This window comes from Rattus norvegicus, chromosome X (assembly GCF_021556685.1).
Source record: "Rattus norvegicus strain SHRSP/BbbUtx chromosome X, alternate assembly SHRSP_T2T, whole genome shotgun sequence".
Taxonomy (NCBI): domain Eukaryota; kingdom Metazoa; phylum Chordata; class Mammalia; order Rodentia; family Muridae; genus Rattus; species Rattus norvegicus.
This window is the reverse complement of record NC_141554.1, coordinates 83571883-83594572: the sequence shown is the minus strand read 5'-3', so window position 1 is coordinate 83594572 and position 22690 is coordinate 83571883. Positions and strand designations below refer to the sequence as shown.

General features: G+C 36.1%; 1 pseudogene; it reads right to left on the bottom strand.

The window, feature by feature from the left end:
* Positions 1 to 3659: 3659 nt before the first annotated feature.
* Positions 3660 to 4257, bottom strand: LOC147998283 (glyceraldehyde-3-phosphate dehydrogenase pseudogene; annotated as a pseudogene).
* Between the last annotated feature and the right edge of the window lie 18433 nt (positions 4258 to 22690).

The window sequence follows — 22690 nt, the reverse complement described above, 5'->3', positions numbered from 1 at the left end:
GCTGCTAGTATTTGCCTCTCTATTTGTCATGCTCTGGCAAAGCCTCTCAGGATACAGCTATATCAGGCTCCTCTCAGCATGTACTTCTTGACTTCATCAATAGTGTCTAGTTTTGGTGGAGATATATATATATATATATATATATATATATATATATATATATATATATATGGGCTGGATCCCCAGATAGGGCAGGCTCTGCCTTCAGTCTCTGCTCCAAACTTTGTCTCCATAGCTCCTCCTATGAATATTTTTGTTCCCATTTTAAGACTGAAGTATCTGCACTTTGGTCATCCTTCTTCTTGAGCTTCATGTGGTATGTGGATTGTATCTTGGGTAATTCGAGTTTATGGACTAATATCCACTTATCAGTGAGTGCATACCATGTGTGGTATTTTTGTGATTGAGTTACCTCACTCTGGATGACATTTTCCAGGTCCATCCATTTGACTATGAATTTCATGAAGTCATTGTTCTTGATAGCTGAGTAGTACTCCATTTGGTAGATGTACCACATTTTCTGTATGCATTCCTCTTTGAAGGGCATCTGGGTTCTTTCCAGCTTCTAGCATACTTTCTATGAAAATATTTTAACTTAAAATTTGACTCCATTAAACAACAAAGAAAATAAGTCCATGACAAAAAAAATTAAGATATATCTACCAAACTATGAAACCGGGTTTCCAGAATGTACTAGAAGGAAAATTTCTTTCTAAACAAGTTAACTCTACCCATAAAGAAAGAAAGAATAAATATTCCAAGAAGAGTAAATCAATAGAAGGATAGTGACCTACACAACTACAATAAAATAATGTAAATTAATAAACACAGCTCATTAATAACTCTTAGTGTTACTAGTCTCAATTTTCAATGAAAAGAAATCAGGTAATGGATTTGATTAGAAAACTAGATATATCTCTCTACTGTATTCAGGAAACATACTCACTACTACACACAGACATCATCTTAAATGAGAAAGAATGGGGAAAACTATTCCAAGCAAAGAGACCCTCAAATCAAGAAGGTATAGCTATTTTAATATTTGACAGAATATATATCAAAACAAAGTAATTGAAAACAATAAGGGAGGACACGGTATAATAAGTAAAAATTCCACCAAGAAGAATTTTGTAATTCTAAACATTTATGCATCAAACAATGGGGCACCTATATTACTCCTGAAACCACATATTGATCCTTACATATTGATAGTTGGTGACTTCAATACCTAAATCTTGCTGAAGGTAGGTCATTCAGACAAAATCTATACAGATGAACACTGGAATTAGATAACATAAATCAAATGTATCTATCATATATCCATTAAATATTACACCCAAATTGTCATGAAAATGTGACTGGTTTTCTGTCAATATGACATTTGTATTACTTTAGCTCTGTAGTAAAACTTGAAATCAGGGATCACGATGCCTTCAGTAGGTCTTTTATTATTCTGCATTGTTTTAGCCATGCTGTGAAGTTGAAAATTTCCCTTTCACAGTTTGTAAAAATTTATGTTGGAACTTTGATGGCGATTACATTGTATGTGTAGATTGCTTTTAATTGTATTGCCATTTTTACTGTTAATCCTACCAAACCATTAACATGGAAGACTTCCATTCCATATTCAGATACCTTCTTCATTTTCTTTCTACAAAGACTGGGAGACTTTATCATAAAACACCTTTGTTTGATTTGTGTTTTTTACTATGTGAAAGAATTTTAAAGGATGTTGTTTTCCATATTAACAAACTGCAACCTGCAACAACGTCACTACAAGACATGGTAGTGCAATAAAGGCACAAATGTTATGGGGGTAACTGACTACTTCCTTGTTGGATTTAAGGCCAACTTCATGCGATAATGTAATTCATAACTAACATGTGTTAGGATAGACATGAGTTAAAGGTTTCTTGGCGGCTTGGGGCCAATGTGTGCTCTTAAGAGATTACACAATGTATTAAATATATCACCAGAGGTTTATTGGGGGAGGGAGGTAATGAAAGGCCGTCTTGGAGTGCGGATCTGAGAGACAGAGACAGACAGACAGATGGAAAGACCAGGAGAGAGAGAGAGAGAGAGAGAGAGAGAGAGAGAGAGAGAGAGAGAGAGAGAGAGCATTGTGATGCCCAAGAAGATCATCTAAAGGGTGTCCTTGTTCCATAGGAAAATACATGACTTGTAATGATAAACTGCTGGCACTGATTCACTGAAAAGCAGGCTGGTGAGGTGCCTTATTTACTACAAAATGAGTAAAGTGGCCAATAACTTGAAACTAAGTAGATCACATGCCTACAGGAAAACCTACTATTATCATTCTACTAAAAGAACAGAGCAATAAAATGACTGCTAACCACATACTATTATTTACAGGTCATTATTTTGCTTAACCCTCATCAAAGAAACCCTCATCAAGTTTCTTCCTGCAGTGGATGTAAGTTAACACAAAGGTCCACAACTGGACAGTTTTCAGAGAATGAGAGACTTTGTAACAGTGAGTTCTCAATAGGATATCTTCCTCAATCCCCTCTCCTTAAGGCTCAGGGTTCTATGTGGAAAGAGGGGTCAGAAATATTGTAAGAGTGTCAGACCATGACTCCAAGGAAATTGTAATTTCCAGTCTCAACTAAATGGATATATGATATACACATGAACTCAGAGATTGTGGCAGCATGCATAAAAGGTCTTCTTAAGGTTCAAGGAGGACAGTGTCCCAGCACTGATTGGAACAAGTAGATACAAGCTCTCACCCCTAACTAAGAAGTTATATGTAATTGATACCCAGTAGCAAAGAAAAGATCAGAGTTTTCCATTAGAGTCTCAGTGAGTATATCAATTAGAGTTCAGGATAAACTCTATGCCCAGGAGTAGTTAGACAACATAAATAAACTCCATGTTTTATTTTTGTTGTTGTTGATAGTGGTGGTAGTGGTGGTGGTGGTGGTGGTGTTTGTGTGTGTGTGTGTGTGTGTGTGTGTGTGTGTGTGTGTGATTTTGTGTTGGCATTTTTGTTTTATTGATTTTTTATCTTTTTTGTGTGTTTGTGCAGTTCTTTTTTAGAGAGAAAGAAGAGAGAGAGAGAGAGAGAGAGAGAACAAAGTTAGGTGGGTAGGGATGTCTGGGAAGTCTGAGGAGGGAAAATCATGACCAAAGTATTCTATATGAAAATTTTAAATAAAAATAATATATACACTTAAAATATAGAATATATAACTTTATGTAGTTATTTTGCTTTTATTTATACTTTCTAGATTTTTATAAACAAGACCATGTATATGAAATATACTTCCAAGTCAATCCATCACTATGTGCAATAATTATACATCTATAAATTAGAATGTTATACCTATATAAATGTGTTTCTCAATCCTGTTTCTTCCTAGAATAAAAAACACAGTTTATGACATTAGGTTCATGGCTATGCCATGGTGTAGATAGAAAGTAAATATCAAGTTATACATCATGTTAGGAAATAAATTTCCTATGTTCTTTTATTTGTTTTTGTGAGTATAGTAAATTTTTCTGATGGTACTCAAGGAAGGAAGGGTTCCTAAGCTCCTTCCCTTCTTCTGGGGCTCTAGGGTGGAGATTGTGGACAGATTCTTAGTGATGGGGTCTGATTTGGAACAGGACTTTTCAGCAGCTGAAGATCTCTCTCTTTATCTCATGTTCTTGGTAGGGCAGATGTTCCAGGGCATCTTATTCTTTGGAGGGCAGGAAATGAGATTGTTGTCATTGAAAACAATTCCAGCCATGACATCAAAAGTGGAAAAGTGGGTGTCATCGTTTAGGTCATTGGAGAAAACCTGGTCCTCAGTGTAGCACAGGGCAGTCCTTAATAGACCCCTCAATGCCAACTTCACCAGCTTCTTGATGTCATCATACTTGGCAGCATTATTTAGGTAGCATGTCTGATTCATGATGGATGATGGAAACGCTAGGGCTAGTGATATGGAAGACCATGCCAGTGAGTTTCCAGTTCAAATCTGGAGTGACCTTGCCTACAGCTTTGGTATCATCAGTGGATGTAGGGATGATATTTGAGGCAGCCTCATGACTATCACTCTACCATTTACCATAAGGGCATCCACAGTCTTCTGAGTGGCAGTAATGACATGGACTTTGATCATAAGTCCTTCCACAATTCCAAAGCTGTCAATTATTACCTTGGCCAGGAACAGCTAACTACTTGGTGGTACAAGAAGAATGACTGGCAATCCTGAGTGAATTTGAATGGTTGTCATGGTTCACAGAACCAGAGAATGAGAAGGTACCAGAAGTTTAGAACATATTGTCAAAGTTAGTATGGGGCCAAAAAGAACAATTCAGGAGAGAGTGAGAGAAGCTAGATTGAAATCAGCCTGCCTGGAGAAGAGTTTGTGCCAGATCAGCTGAAATAAAGAAGAAATAACTAGAAAGGGTAAGCATATTCAGCAGTAAGTCTCAGAGGCTGAGAACATACTAGGCTTAGATTAGATTGTAAGGAGGCAATAAGACTCAGAGATGACAATTACATCAGGTGAATAAAAGATATGTTTACAATCAGAACCTGTATCACCCCACCTGACGTTGACAGGATTTGGCTCTTGGATGATGGAAAAGGCCATTCTATTGATTTCATAAGTTTTCCATTCTCAGCCTTGACTATGCTGGTAAACTTGCTGTGGAAAGAGTCATATTAGAACAAGTAGACAATGTAGTTGAGGACAGTGGAATTGTCATTTATGAAAACAATATATACATTGTCATAACTGAAGGCAGTCCTGATAAACAGGAACCCAATATGGCCATTTCCATCTACTTCAACTTTCACAATCATACCTCAGGTTCCAAGCTGGCAATAAATTCTCAAAAGGATGCAACTATGACTGGAACAGAAATGAGCAAAGAGCTTTTACCTACATTTTTTTAAATTTTATTTTTCTTGGATATTTTATATATTTACATTTCAAATGTTATCCCCTTTCCCCTCTCTCCCATGCCCTTTCCCCTACTTCTATGATGATGCTCCCATTCCCACGTACTCACACTAACCTCAACATCCTGGCATTACCCTACATTGGGGAAACAAGCTTTCACAGGACCAAGGGCTTTCCCTCCTACTGATGTTGGACAATGCCATCCTCTGCTACATATGTGGCTGGAGTCATGGGTCCCTCCATGTATACTCATGGTTGGTGGTTTAGACTCTGGGAGTTCTGGTGGGGTTTGGTTGGACACTACAAGAAAATGGAGACCTTGTTTTTGATTTAGTAGTACTGTACTATCCAGCCCTAACACGACAATATAAAATATGTGATTATTAAACTATGTCAAATTATTGACTCAATATGACACATTTAGCTTACTTTGTACTTAAAAAATTGGACTCAAAGGAGCCTGGACTAGAAACAATAAATCTTGAAAATCTGATCATGTTCTTTTGAAAAATTGAGATCATCTATTCCATAAAACCTGGCAAAATAAAATAATTGAAAAGAGACTATTCTCTGAATACAATCCAGGAGAGAAATCCTGTGAAGAGAATTATGAATGCTTTGAGAAAATGCTAAAAAAAAAAAAGCGTCTTGTGACCTCAGTTTTTCTTTTTCAAAAACATGGAATTGTTCTTAGATTTTATTTTCGTGCCTCTCTCAGGTGTAGAGAATAAGCACGAGTTTGTTTCAGATCATTCATCACTACTGACTGCTGTGATTTGTTTAAATGCCTCCATGGAAAATCATGCTTTTACTACATGCAGTTTACCCTTGTGATTATACATTTTCTTATGTGATTGTCTTAATTAAGAGTATAAATTGTCTGATGATCTGGATAAAGTTAGACTTTAGTTTGCCTCATTTATCAACTCTGTTATCCTAGGTCTACCACCTCTAGAGCACAAAGCATTGTATATTAGAAAAACAGGGAAAGTTTCCTTGATTCTTTTTTGTTATTTTCCAATATCACTATTATTTATAAAATAAAATAAAATCCATTCTGTATAAATGCTCAGTCTCTGAATTATCACCCGAGACTCCATTCTTTAAATTAAAATTTTTTTCTTTTCTTTTTTTTTTTTATTAACTTGAGTATTTCTTATATACATTTCGAGTGTTATTCCCTTTCCCGGTTTCGGTAAATTGATATTTCATGACATTTTCTTGTATATATATGTATATCAATGTGTAATGTGTTTTGTTCTTCTTAATCTTTTTGCTTCACAGTTTCCTTTCCATTCTCTTTCCCTACCTCCTCCTAAATTCTGTTTTTGTCATATATGTTATATTACTTTCTCAACTGTCCTGGTAATGTCTTTTATTCCCATCTCATAGTCCTCTTTCTGGTTCTCTCTCTGTCTCTCTCTGTCTCTCTCTGTCTCTCTCTCTCTGTCTCTCTGTCTCTCTCTCTCTCTCTCTCTCTCTCTCTCTCTCACACACACACACACACACACACACACACACACACATACCTTGGTATATACACATATAATTAAATCTAGAATATACATAAAAATATACATAAAAATATTCAGTATTTGTTGTTATCCACCTAATTTATCTCTCCCAACATAATGATTTACAGTTCCATCTATTGTCCTACAAATAAATTCCTTTGTATAAAATAATAGAAATAATTGAATGTTTCAACTATTCATAAGGTTTTATAATTTTTCCTGAGTTCAAATTAATAATAATGATAAAACTTAAGTGAATTTCTTTATATAGTGGTAAAAAAAAGAAATAATGTCTCTGAATTTTCATTCTTTAAAGTATTATAAACAAAATGCAGTAGAAATGGTTTCAATCTCTAATTTACATTATTACTTTCTTGATATATCTATAATGCTCATTTCAAAATAGTTAAGGAAAGGTTTATCTATGTATGTCCTATAGTCTTGTTTTTTTTAACATAAAATAGTCTTAAAAAGTGTGAGAAGCTAATAAAGCTTTAATGTGAAAAATAATAAAAGCTAAAATTGAAGAACATAAACCGACTTTATGATTAAGGTACCAGAGATTTTGAGTCATTATTTTAACTCCGAGAGTCATGCTAGGCACAGCTAAAGATAAATAAAAGAAGTAGCCTGATAACGGAAATGGAGGCTCACAGGGAGCAAGAAATATTCCCAGGAACTGAACTTTCAAAGTGTCTTATTGTGTAAATACTTACATAAGGGTCATTGAATGACAGATTTTTAAGTCAGATTTATTTTTTATGAAACAGTCTGTGACTTTGGCAAGAGATAATGTATGCCCCAGAAAATGTTGACCAAGCTTCTAGGGAGAAAACTGTTAAGCAACATGGTATTTTCTATATTCTTTAATTTAACACTGAAATTCTCATTTCAATTTCAACTCTTTCTAGCTTTGAGAAATATGTCATCTTTATTATGGTAATTATGGATTCTCTACAATCTATCTTAGATACAGGCACATTTTATGATAGCATCCTTGAAACAATGTTTGCAAAAGTCAACAGTGCATATGCCTCAGACTTCTTACCCAGTAAAATGTTTCTTGATAAGATGACCTTAGGAGCAGAATATGCCATTACTGTAAGGCTTCAGGTTGAAGTCAGAAGACAGTTGGTTTACTTTCATCTCAGATATTTCATTCCAACCTTATTAAGTAAAAAATTTCTAGAAATTGAACAGTTTCTAGTTTGCAGAAAATATTATTTGTGGCATGGATGTCTCTATTCCACATTATTTAAAAAATTACCTAAAAATGACATATATCCCCTGCATAGTTGTTGAATAAAATGTTTTGAAAGTAGGAGGAAAATCACAGTTTAATATTTTCAGGTGCAAAAACAGCATAATATATTTCCTTTTAAAGCCTAGACATGGAAATAGTCACAGAAATGTAGACATTTGAAAATGAAAAAAATGGTTTGTTGAAAAAGTTTGCTTCAAGACATTTGGTTTTATTCTCTAAACAGACGAATACCTGAGTAATAATGATCTTGAAAAGCAACTTGCAATAAATTGTGACAAAATCGTTACACAGATTATTGAGCCACATTAAATTAGATCCTTTCTTTTTATTTTTCAATCTTCCACTATTTTTCATACTTGTGAGTACCTGTTAATTTAAATAATATGTATCAAATGATCAATTTCTTTAATGCATAATCAGTATTCAGAAAATTGTCATCTTAAACACTACCCATGTTTTAGCTCAGAATTTTTGAGGTAAGAATTCTTCAGAAGCTGAATTAAATTCTCTGTTCAGGTTTTTCCATGGCTAAAATCAAGGTGATACATGAATTTGAATTTTCCAGAAAATCTAAAGCAAATCCATTTCTAAGCTTATTGAATTGATTAGATAAACATGGTCCCTGATGTTCTATGTTCTAAGGTTACCTTTTCCTCAGTTCTTTTTACTTTCACAAGTTTCATCTCATTTAATATAGTGTACCTTACATACATTGAATACTTGTTTTGATCCAAAGTCATTACATTTTCATCTCTCTAAACACTGAATAAAGGTTTCTTCTTTTAAATACCTCACATGTTTATATTTAATTCAAGCAGCTAGAGTCCATTTGCTCTATAATATGACATCAGAATGAAAATTATCTTATTTCACTTTAAACACTACATCCACACACAAATGGGAGTACATAAACAAATAAGAGTTAGAAGGCCTGTCTAATAAGATGTAGTATCCTGCACTTTTATTTAAACATGTTCAGTAATCAGATCAATGAAAAATTAAGCATTCTAAGTACAAAAAGTAAACATGTAATAGTTACTTGTTATATAAGACTTCATAAAAAGACTTCACTAAATGATCTTTCCACCATATATTTTTAAATTAAATGTATTTTATTTTAATTATTACACTTTTATCATTCCTTTCCTCTTCCCAAACATATGTTCCTACATACTCTCTTTTAAATTTATTGCATAAATATATGGAAGGACCTACTACTGATGACACCATATACTTCAGAAACAGGACTTAGTGATCCCTGAGCTTGAATTGAGCTGAGAACTAGCTTTTCATGGTACCAATAGGTGACATGCAAGCTTTCAAACAACAGTCCCACCAAGCTATTATACATATCAGCCACATCAATGACCAGCATGGTATAACTACATTACACATGCAGTAGTGACATAAATACCCAATCAATAACCAACCACTCTTGATTTGGACTCAGGACCCATTCAACAGTCGGGAAAACATCTTTGTCACTGAAAACCTAGCCAACTACTCAGTGATAGTAAAGCCATGGGACTTCTAATATAAATCTGAATGGGAACAGAGACATAAAGTTAATGAACGTAGTTAGAAGTGGGGACAGAAAGAAAAGAAAGCTCCAAAGTTATTTCAATTTATTATATGCCAGTGAGCAATTTATAGGTACTCTGCCTAGAAATAGCATAGGATTTCACAAATTCTCTTTTCCTCTCTCTTTCTCTCTCTCTCTCTGCTATGTGTGTGTGTGTGTGTGTGTGTGTGTGTGTGTGTGTGTGTGTGTGTGTGTGTGTGTTTATGTGTATGTGTAGGTGTGTGTGTGTGTGTGTGTGGTTGTTTGCCTGTCTGGCTATGTGTAGAAGTTAGAGTTTAACTTCAGGATGTTTTTCTAAATCACTTATCCACTTTATTTATATATGCCACATTTTTAGGTCATTGAGGGTTTCATATAGTATGTTTGATCATATTCATCACCCTATCCAATATTTATGAGATTTACCACCCTTCCCTTTCTACCCAACTTTGAGTCCTATTTTGTTTTAATTTGTCAAGATGAATTTATTTTGCCCAAATATTCTTGGATATGTGGTATTCCACTAGAGCTTCATTGACTTACCTCTTAGAACTCTAAATTCTTAATTTTTTTTTGCGTGCGTCAGGATAGACTCATATTTAAAGAGCAACAAAGCCACAAGAAATCCTATGTGTCGTTTTTACCTTTCCAAATAATATGTCTTTGAGCAGCATTGGCTTTAACACTATAAAACCCAAATATAGTTGCTTCCATAAAAATATCTCCAAGCCTTATTTAGAGAACCATCGCCTTCTGAAGGAAACTTAAAAAGTTCATGCACACCAATAGTACAACTGATAGAGGAACGACTTCAGACCCTAGACCAGAGGTAAGACCAACTTTTCTCCTCTAAGTGACCTGCCTGTTGGACTCAGGACACACAAAGGCAAAATTCCTCTGGGACCAGACACTTCCGGTTTTTAGCTGGAGCCCCAACCTCGCTGAACCCGGCCCACAGCTCACTGCTCCCAAACGCCTTGGGAGAGAGAACTCACTGCCCAGACAAGTGAGCACTCCTGAGACTGCAGAGCGGGAGAGACCACTAATACTGCCCACCCATGCCCACATCCCTGGCCCAAGAAGAAATTGTATACGGCCTCTGGGAACCAGAAGATAGGGGCACTGGAGCGGCAGGTCCCCTGCGGTCTAGACACCTTCCAGATCTGAAGGGACCCGCTTAAACAGCTCCCTGCACCCAAATCCCATGGGAGGGAGAGCTAGACCTTCAGAGGGGCAGACACGCCTGGGAAGCCAAATATTTTATATTTACAGGAAATTTGTTTTCATAGCTGGAGTTGGTGTTCAGATATTAAGGAATAAATAATAATCAAAATAAATGCAAATGGTTTTGTAGTTAGAGTATAGGTCATATGAGAACAAAAACAAATCACACTACTTTATACTAAAAGAGGGAAGGCAAATTATAATCCATTTTGAAAATAAATATATAATTACAATATTCAACTATCATTACAGAAAACACTAACAATTGGCTAGAATTAACAATTCATTTTTACATTAACAATAGAATGCTGATTTGTAAGAAGAAAATGTTATCCTGATATTTTAAGGCTATTGTAAAGACAGGTGACCCTTGATATATAAGTATATACTCTGGGAAACTGTTCCAGAGAAGCCCTGATTGACTCAATTAAGAGATGGTTGCATTCTTGCCTTTGTATTCTTGCTGCTTGTGTTTATGACTATGCTGCTTAGAACTTCAACAGTAATCTAAAGTTTATGAATCCATAAATTCATGGTATGAAACCATAACCTAAGTACATATTAATAATTCAAGAGAACCAAAAATAAACAGAACTGACCCTACCATTGAAATGAGTAATCTTTAGACTTCATACCTCTACAGTAATTGCTTTATGACTAAAAAAGAAGAACTTAAAACTTTATATAGTAATGATTTTCCAAGTGGTTTTACTGAGGCTAACTGCCATCTCAAATTTATTAAATTTTAGAAGCAAATTAATTCGCTTCTATGCAACATGTACATTTGAAAGGAAATTTCAATAGAAAACAATCTTTGTAGCATGTCATTTGTTGGGGTTACACAAATATTTATAGTTTTCCCACACCGTGCATAATGATTTAAATAACCTGCCAAGTCAAATGCAAAGCCTGCAGTAAATGTGTCTCAAAAGTGCTTTAGTTTTTTCAAAAGGGCAGAAAGTTTATTCATTATCATTAATCATTTACTAGGAATCTAGAGCAATATTGATACATTAAGATACCTTTGGAATATGTGATGGGCTGAACCATAAAGAAGAATATATAATGGAAGAAATATGCAATAAAAATAAAAATACATATACAAAGTTTTATAAATAATAAGTACAAATAAACATGTAATAGAAGAGTGTTTGTAAGAGGTCAGGCTTCAGAATAAAAGAATAAATACATTCACAATTTATTACTATTATAAATTTCCCAAAACCTAGCAAATGCATGTAATCAGACCCTAATGAAGATAATGATCATGTGATCACAATAAAGAAGTCTTATTTGACTGATAATGGTGATCTCTAAATAGGGAATTTTTAATTTGTCATGGCTCACAAAATATTAATAGTGACATATTAGGAGATAGTGAATAATTGTTTCCTCGTGGCTGGAGAGGTCATACATCCTAGAAAATGACCTATTACTGCCATTCTGAAAGCAGTATTATTCCTAACTCTACTCTAAATACTTATTCTTATATGCACAGATAGGTGTAATTTCCATCCATCATCAAAGAATTTTCTTTCTGCAGTTGATTAGAACATTACAGAGATCTATCTACAACTGATAGAAACACAGGGGACAAGTGAGTTCTCTATGCCAAACTCACACATCCCAAATGTAACCCCTATAACTGATGCTCAGGGAGTATCACTTTGGTGAATGGAATATGTTTGGCCCAGAGAGTGGCATTCATTATAAGGAGGTGTGGCCCTGTTGGAGTAGGTGTGGCCTGGGTGAAATTAGTGTGTCACCATTGGGGTGAGCTTTCTCCTAGCTTCCTGAAGTCTTCTCCTGACTGCCTTCTGATCAAGATTCAGAACTCTCAGCACCTTCTCCCGCACCATGATTGCATGGACACTGCCATGTTTCCCACCTTGATGATAATAGACTGAACTTCTGAACCTGTAAGCCAGCCCAAATTAAATCCTGTCCCTTATAAGAAGAGTTGCCTTATTCTTGGTATAGTCTCATATCGATGGAAACCCCAACTAAGACAATCAGCAGAGGAGACAGAAAGATTCTGAGAGCCAAAGGACCAGGAAGTTTGTTAGAGTTTGGTGTTATCTACCAAATGTTTTCTACCTTATATGTCATCATAAGCTTCACCCATGAAATTTTATCAATACTGTTGCCTAAGCCAGACCACACAATGACAACACCAGAAAACATGGATAGTAGAAATTCACAAGGTTATACCTCTAATTAAGAGCTACAGGTAAACATTAGCTTCTGAGAGTGGGAGGGATACACCCACTATAGGCTATTTTGTCTAAATTGTTCAGCCTGAAACACAAATGCATGTGGGCAACTCTAAGTGAGCTCAGTAGTGTGTGTGTGTGTGTGTGTGTGTGTGTGTGTGTGTGTGTGTGTGTGTGTGAATGTATGTAGCAATAACTTTAAAAAATCTCAAATTTGAATGGGAGGAAGAGGGGCACACAGGAGGTTTGAAGTAGGGATAGAAAGAATGTTAACACTGTACTCATGTTTGAAATTCTTAGAAACTAAAATACATAAAGAGTACAGCACACTGTCATGAAAAGTAAAACTTGACTGTTTTTAAGAGCATGTTAGAAACATGTTTTAAGACCATGTCATAGCTAATTTGATATGGTGACAGGTGTGCTGTCCTTAATCACTGTACCTACAGAGATTTGTGTTTTCTTCCTAATTACCAAACAGATACAAGCAGTCCCTTTACATGAAAAGCTCTGGTTGTTATTTGATAAACTAGTGTTGAAATTACCACCACAAAAGAAATTGTCAATAAACTAAGTGAAAACAATCACTATAAATTTGCAGTATTAATAATTTTCTTAAAATATCAAATAAAATATGAACAGTTTTGTATTTATTAACAGATATTTTATTACATCAAATAATGTTTTCAAAATTTTGACATGCGAATTACTTTTTAGAAGTATCGGACCTATTAATTTTTATGTTTTACATTTAATTTTTATGTACATTCAAGAATTATAGATTATTGTTTGGGTACTTCAAAGTAAAATGTGCATTATCATATGTAAAGGAAAACTCTTGATACTCAAGAAATAAAATTTTAAGATAAAAAAGAAACATTGATTTTATGTTATAAATCATAGGTAACTATATTATAAAAATTGTTTTTAATACTGAGTCAAAAACAAGCTAAAATAATACAATGTCAGGACAGTGAATTGCTGCTGGGTCTTAGCAATGTGAGCCATAGAAAACTTTAAAAGCGGGTCAAGATAAAGGCTTTTTAAGAAAGGATAACATAGTTCCCTTATGAATAGAATGTAGAATTGTCAAGAGACTTTAATGGAAAAACCATTTTATGAACTAGTGAAATTAGAAAGAAGTGAGATTGAGTATCTAGAAAAGAAGGATGTTATTGTGAAAATTTAGAATATGAAAATAATTATGCACAAATATTGTCTAAAGCCAGGAGGTAGTAGCATGCAGTTTGAATCCCATTACTGAAGAGGCAAAGGTATGAAGATCTTTATTAGTTAGAGGCCAGCCTGGTCTACAAAACTAGCTCCATGAGAGCCAGTGTTACATATGAAACCCTGTCTGAAAAAATGAAAAAGCAAAAAGAACTGGTTATACATTGATATTTTCCTAATACTGTTTTCTGATTTCATTCTTCATAGCTTTAATATGAGAAGAGGTGCCTAGTCATATGACTTAATGTGCCTTTCTGTGCCATGTTTGACTAATATCTCTGAGGGAGGGGGAAGACCATTGCTAAAGGGAAAGGGGAAGGAATGGATAAGTAGTAAGGGGTTGACTAGGAGTGAAGAAAGGACCAGAAACTGTGGTCAGAATGTAAAACATGAGAAAAGAATAAATTTAAAAATTAATAAAAGATTGTCTAAAGATCAACATAAAAGATAATAAGATGATCATATATACTATGAAAATACTCAACAGTTTGTAGCAGTGAAAGAGAAAACTCAGGTGAAAACCCTACACACATGTTGAAGGATATATTACTAAATGTTTTCTAAACTCTACTGGTCAAATTTAGGGTGCTTAAATTGAGTTAATACTCACATAGAAATTTTATGTATATTTTCTGAGACTGAAGTACCAAGGCAGCCATGGAGAATGAGATCCTTAGAGTGTAGCTTCTATTGATTTGAATTAACTGTACAAAAAACATTAGAGGTTTAGATAACATGAGAGTAAATTAACCATCAATTACCCAAAACATAGATGTTGCTGTAAAATTATAAAAAAAATGCAAAAACAGATTCAGAGGAAATTCAAAAAATAATCAGATCTTACTATAAAAACATATATTCAACAAAACTTGAAAATCTTCAGGAAATGGACAATTTCCTAGACAGATACCAGGTACCAAAGTTAAATCAGGAACAGATAAACCAGTTAAACAACCCCATAACTCCTAAGGAAATAGAAGCAGTCATTAAAGGTCTCCCAACCAAAAAGAGCCCAGGTCCAGACAGGTTTAGTGCAGAATTCTATCAGACCTTCATAGAAGACCTCATACCAATATTATCCAAACTATTCCACAAAATTGAAACAGATGGAGCACTACCGAATTCCTTCTACGAAGCCACAATTACTCTTATACCTAAACCACACAAAGACACAACAAAGAAAGAGAACTTCAGACCAATTTCCCTTATGAATATCGACGCAAAAATACTCAACAAAATTCTGGCAAACAGAATCCAAGAGCACATCAAAACAATCATCCACCATGATCAAGTAGGCTTCATCCCAGGCATGCAGGGATGGTTTAATATACGGAAAACCATCAACGTGATCCATTATATAAACAAACTGAAAGAACAAAACCACATGATCATTTCATTAGACGCTGAGAAAGCATTTGACAAAATTCAACACCCCTTCATGATACAAGTCCTGGAAAGAATAGGAATTCAAGGCCCATACCTGAACATAGTAAAAGCCATATACAGCAAACCAGTTGCTAACATTAAACTAAATGGAGAGAAACTTGAAGCAATCCCACTAAAATCAGGGACTAGACAAGGCTGCCCACTCTCTCCCTACTTATTCAATATAGTTCTTGAAGTTCTAGCCAGAGCAATCAGACAACAAAAGGAGGTCAAGGGGATACAGATCGGAAAAGAAGAAGTCAAAATATCACTATTTGCAGATGATATGATAGTATATTTAAGTGATCCCAAAAGTTTCACCAGAGAACTACTAAAGCTGATAAACAACTTCAGCAAAGTGGCTGGGTATAAAATTAACTCAAATAAATCAGTTGCCTTCCTCTATACAAAAGAGAAACAAGCCGAGAAAGAAATTAGGGAAACGAAACCCTTCATAATAGACCCAAAAAAAAAAATACCTCGGTGTGACTTTAACAAAGCAAGTAAAAGATCTGTACAATAAGAACTTCAAGACACTGAAGAAGGAAATTGAAGAAGACCTCAGAAGATGGAAAGATCTCCCATGCTCATGGATTGGCAGGATTAATATAGTAAAAATGGCCATTTTACCAAAAGCGATCTACAGATTCAATGCAATCCCCATCAAAATACCAACCCAATTCTTCAAAGAGTTAGACAGAAAAATTTGCAAATTCATCTGGAATAACAAAAAACCCAGGATAGCTAAAGCTATCCTCAACAATAAAAGGACTTCAGGGGGAATCACTATCCCTGAACTCAAGCAGTATTATAGAGCAATAGTGATAAAAACTGCATGGTATTGGTACAGAGACAGACAGATAGACCAATGGAATAGAATTGAAGACCCAGAAATGAACCCACACACCTATGGTCACTTGATTTTTGACAAAGGAGCCAAAACCATCCAATGGAAAAAAGATAGCATTTTCAGCAAACGGTGCTGGTTCAACTTGAGGTCAACATGTAGAAGAATGCAGATCGATCCATGCTTATCACCCTGTACAAAGCTTAAGTCCAAGTGGATCAAGGACCTCCACATCAAACCAGACACACTCAAACTAATAGAAGAAAAACTAGGGAAGCATCTGGAACACATGGGCACTGGAAAAAATTTCCTGAACAAAACACCAATGGCTTATGCTCTAAGATCAAGAATTGACAAATGGGATCTCATAAAACTGCAAAGCTTCTGTAAGGCAAAGGACACTGTGGTTAGGACAAAACGGCAACCAACAGATTGGGAAAAGATCTTTACCAATCCTACAACAGATAGAGGCCTTATATCCAAAATATACAAAGAACTCAAGAAGTTAGACCGCAGGGAAACAAATAACCCTATTAAGAAATGGGGTTCAGAGCTAAACAAAGAATTCACAGCTGAGGAATGCCGAATGGCTGAGAAACACCTAAAGAAATGTTCAACATCTTTAGTCATAAGGGAAATGCAAATCAAAACAACCCTGAGATTTCACCTCACACCAGTGAGAATGGCTAAGATTAAAAACTCAGGGGACAGCAGATGCTGGCAAGGATGTGTAGAAAGAAGAACACTCCTCCATTGTTGGTGGGATTGCAAAGTGGTACAACCATTCTGGAAATCAGTCTGGAGGATCCTCAGAAAATTGGACATTGAACTGCCTGATGATCCAGCTATACCTCTCTTGGGCATATACCCAAAAGATGCCCCAACATATAAAAAAGACACGTGCTCCACTATGTTCATTGCAGCCTTATTTATAATAGCCAGAAGCTGGAAAGAGCCCAGATGCCCTTCAACAGAGGAATGGATACAGAAAATGTGGTACATCTACACAATGGAATATTACTCAGCTATCAAAAACAACGAGTTTATGAAATTTGTAGGCAAATGGTTGGAACTGGAAAATATCATCCTGAGTGAGCTAACCCAATCACAGAAAGACATACATGGTATGCACTCATTGATAAGTGGCTATTAGCCCAAATGCTTGAATTACCCTAGATGCCTAAAACAAATGAAACTCAAGACGGATGATCAAAATGTGAATGCTTCACTCCTTCTTTAAATGAGGAACAAGAATACCCTTGGCAGGGAAGAGAGAGGCAAAGATTAAAACAGAGACTGAAGGAACACCCATTCAGAGCCTGCCCCACATGTGGCCCATACATATACAGCCACCCAATTAGACAAGATGGATGAAGCAAAGAAGTGCAGACCGACAGGAGCCGGATGTAGATCGCTCCTGAGAGACACAGCCAGAATACAGCAAATACAGAGGCGAATACCAGCAGCAAACCACTGAACTGAGAATAGAACCCCCGTTGAAGGAATCAGAGAAAGAACTGTGAGAGCTTGAAGGGGCTCGAGACCCCATATGTACAACAATGCCAAGCAACCAGAGCTTCCAGGGACTAAGCCACTAACTAAAGACTATACATGGACTGACCCTGGACTCTGACCTCATAGGTAGCAATGAATATCCTAGTAAGAGCACCAGTGGAAGGTGAAGCCCTGGGTCCTGCTAAGACTGAACCCCCAGTGAACTAGACTGGTTGGGGGAGGCCGGCAGTGGGGGGAGGGTTGCGAGGGGAACACCCATAAGGAAGGGGAGGGGGGAGGAGGATGTTTGCCCGGATACCGGGAAAGGGAATAACACTCGAAATGTATATAAGAAATACTCAAGTTAATAAAAAAAATTTAAAAAAATTTTCATGGGAAGAAATACAGGGACAAAATGTGGAGCAGGGACTGGAGAAAAGGTCATCAGAGACTGCCCACCCCCTTTGGGGATTCATCCCATATGTCGCCACCAAACCCAGTTATTATTGCTAATGATATAGCACTGAGAAGTGCTTACTGACAAGAACCTGATATGGATGTCTTCAGAGAGGCTCTGCCTCAGCCATACTGATAAGATGAGAATGATTGCAGCAAACCATGGAACTGATCATGAGTATCCCAAAGGAGGATTTAGAGAAAGGACTGAAGGAGTTGAAGGGGTTTGCATCCCCACAGGAAGAACAACAATATCAACCAATCAACCCCCTCCCAGAGCTCCCTGGTACTAAAACATCAACCAATAAGTACACATGGATGGACCCATGGCTCCAGCTACATATGTAGCAGAGAATGGCATTGTCTGGCATCAATAGGAGTAGAAGCTCTTTGTCCTGTGAAGGTTCATTTTTCCAGTGTATAGGAAGGCCAGGGTGATGAGATGGGAGTCAGTGAGTGGGAGTGGGGTCATCTTCAGGGGAGGGGAAGCATGTATGGGAATCGGGGAAAAGGCTATAACATTTGAAATGTAGATACATAAATTATCCAAAAAAGGAAGAAAAAGACATCAGTATGAATTATCCATGATAAATAAGTCAGTAAATAGCCCTCCTTCATGGTGTCAGCATCAGTTTCTGCCTCCAGTTTTCTGTCTTGTTTGATTTCCTGTTTTGACTTCTTCCAATGATGAACAATGATATGGAAGTATAATCCAAATAAATCCTTTCCTCCCCCCCCAAAAAAATGCTGTATTTTATCCTGCTCTAGGTCCAGCACTGTAGTGCCCCCAAGAGATGTGGTAGATATCTTTATCTCAGTCACCAAAGCCTCTCACCCACTTTGCTCCATCCCCTATCTCACTGCCAATGGTCTCTCTCTAAGCCTGGCAATAATCTTTCTACCCATCCAGTTCCCAAGGCAGGGCTGCCACCATGCCAGAAATATTCATCCCAATTCTGTGGTGGCCCAGAGTCTCCACCACCACAAACTTTCTCAAACTTAAACTGCCACATGAAAGAACACACAACACAGCAACCTCTGATCCAATTGATAAGATAAAATTGCCCACCTTGACACACAAAGCCCTATCCACATCCATCCCTTAAGAACATTCAAAACAACCTGTAAAGGTACAGAATGTAAACTTAAATCAGCCTCCATGATCTCTTGGTGGCTTCCTCTCTCCAGTCTCCTCCTGCTCCAGTCTCCTCCTCTTTCTTCAAACATTTCTCCCTCCCATCCTTCCTTCTCATCCAATGACAGTCCTCATTCTATCTTGTACCTGCCTTCACCTGTATGACATCATCCTATACATAGAAAGACTTTTAACCTATAATATTTGGAAAAAGAGGTAGCTTGTTGAAGAAATAGGGGGTGATAAAATATGAAATTTGAATGTACATACTAGAGAATAATACAAGATAAAAAGTAAACCATGAAAGGAAAAATTTCGAATCATGGAAGGGATAGATATGATAGTATGTTGTCAAAATTCTGAAAGTGCTAAAAATTATACATGAGTTGAATAACTATCAACTTTAAAAGGTAAGAAACTCTCAAATAACTTTAAAAAATAAGACAGACCTCCTTCTTTATTCCTCTTCTTTCACTCTACCATGTTCCACGTTTGGTTCATTCTAATTCAAGTCTTTCTACAAAACAGGTATTTGAAAGACCCAGTTTTATTTTCCATTAGAGAAACATTCCAGGTCATAATAAACATTCAGAACAAGCCCCAAGACTGGGTTTTAATGAATCTTCTTTGGCTACATACCCAATGTTGTCACAGAGATGGAATAAGGTAATCAAACAAGTTTGTATCATATAAAATCTTGTGTTGGAGCATAGAATTCATTTCATCCAAATCATATTCATGTAAAGTATGTGGTGGTTTGAATAGGTTTGGCCTCCATAGAGTCATGTATTTGAATGCTTGTCCTATAAGGAGTGGCACTATAGGAGTTATAACCCTACTGGGGGAAGTGTGGCCTTGTTAGGGGAAGTGTGTCACCGTGGAGGCAGGCTTTCAGGTCTTTTTTTTTAATTAATCGTATATTTTGTTTATTTACATTTCAAATGTTATCCCCTTTCCATAGTGAGTCTGCGGAACTAAAAAGAATTCAGAGAAGACTGAATTAATATATTCCTATTAACAATGGTAAAAAGCTTATGGTGAGAAAATTAATACAAAAAGTCATTTCATTGAGGAAGCACATTATGCAGAGTCCTAGTGAAATTTACTTTAGGACAACCCTGAGGGAAGCCCCAAGTCCCATTACTATTACTGATGCTGTGGTGTGTTCACATAAAGGGGCCTATCATTACTGCCCTCCAAAAGACCCAACAAATAGCTGAAAGAGTCAAATGCAGATATTTACACCCACCCAATGAACAGAAGCTGCTGACCCCTGTGGTTAATAGAAAAAAGCTGGAAGAAGCTGAGGAGGAGGGCCACACTATAAAAACACCAGCAGTTTCAGGTAACCTGGAACCTCAAGATCTCTCAGACACTGAGCCACCAACCAGGTAGCACACACCAGCTGATATGAAGGCCCTATCACATATACAAAAGAGGACTGCCAGGTTTGGACTCAGTCAGGAAAGATGCACCTAATGGTCAAGAGACTGGAGGCCCCAGGGAGTAGGGAGGTCTGATGGTCTGATTGGGTCAGGGGGTGATGGGGACATTCTCCTAGAGATGAGGGAGGAGGTATGGGATGTGGAACAGTCAGAGGGTGGACTGGGAAAGGGATAAAGTCTAGACTGTAAAAAAGAAAAACTTACATTAAAAAAAATATGACCATCAACAGGGGGGGGGGGGGAGAGAGAGAGAGAGAGAGAGAGAGAGAGAGAGAGAGAGAGAGAACTGGAATTATTTATATTAAGATCGTTATTTGTATTAGCATTCTTAGAGATTGTTTGCAGTGTTTCTCAGCCTGTATAATGATGCAGTTCATTAATACAGTTCCTCAAATTGTGATGACCTCCAACCATAATATTATGTTTGTTGCTACTTTATAACAATAATTTTGTTACTGTTATAAATTGCTATGTAAATATTTTTAGAGGAAGAGGTTTGCCAAAGGAGTCAAGGTTCATAGGTTGAAAACTGTTGATTTAGAATAATCCAGTGGTAGAGAACAAAAGGTTTACACTAGGAGAGTAGCAAAATTAAAGTACTGAAATCACATAAAATGATATCATGTCAAGACATTCAAGAAGTTAAAGACAGTTCCTGATGACTCTAGGTATCTAAGGATTTATACTTAGAATTGACAGGTCTTAGTGTTCAAGAATATCTAGAATTATTTGAAATATTCTAAGTATTCCTTAAATTGTTGCCATAACCCCATGTGGCCCAAAAGAGATCTATGAATTGAAGTCTTACAACAAAGTGACAACTCTTGAACTATGCCAAATATTGTTTACTCAAACCAATATGACAGAAAATAAAATTGGGTAGTGAAACTTTACAGTCTTTAAAGATGAACTCAGTAAGACTCAAACACTAGGCTTGACTTTCTAATCGAATGTAATTATACTGTGCACTTTGAGGTCATGAATATTGTAATAAAAATATCCCATATTCTAGGAAGTTGATAATATGTAAAAAAAATGCATACTTGCTAGAGACACAAGAGACAATAAGTACAAAGCTGAAGCTGAGATAGGAAAGCTCCTTTCTGGTCCTTGATTCGTGATAGTGGTGGGGAGCACTTGTAAGAAATTTATGTGAAATTGGTGCTATCTTGTTGCCAGGAAAATTGTAGACATATGGCTGGTTCTTTTGTTAGATGTATGATACCCAGCAGAAGAGATTAAAAGAGAGAACATTAAAAAAAAGATTGGAGTCAGAAATTAGTGAGCAGAAGAGTCTTGTTTAAGCATTGGGGCATTGTTGTTTTCTTTTGTTTTTCTTTTGGAGAGAAGAGGGATATAAAGGTGATTTTGCACAGAAAAAATCTAGGTAAAAAGTAGAATATTAAATACATTTTTAATAGTGAAAACAGAAGGAGTATCACAAAAAGCTAGTCAAAAGCAAATAGTGAACCTTTAAGGTCAGTCAATTTTATTTTCATTTCTGGATTATCTTTTAATGCCAACTTAAAGTGTAGCTGAATTGAAGAGAACACATACCTCCCAGTTTTTGAAAGGCTGAGAAAATTGTAGAAATCTTATCATAAAATATGACCTTTGTTCAGCTATCACCCTCTCATATTCTCTTGCTATCATCTTCTGCATTTTTAGTCTTTTGAAGTTGAATCACATTTAAAAAACCTCTCTAGAAAAAATAGCCATATTTCATTACAAATCAACTTTTCTATTCTATTCTGTACATAGAGGCTTACCACTTAAATGGAAGATTATAGAACAAAAGACACTAAATTTTAAGGTATTAATTACTAATGAAATATAATACTTAGAATATTTGTGTATTTCTATGTTGTTACAGAAACATTTTAATTTTGCGTTTAAATCAAGATAGACGTAAGGAAAGTGAGTATTTGAAGAGCTAGAGACCCCATTTTGGATAAGGTTTCCA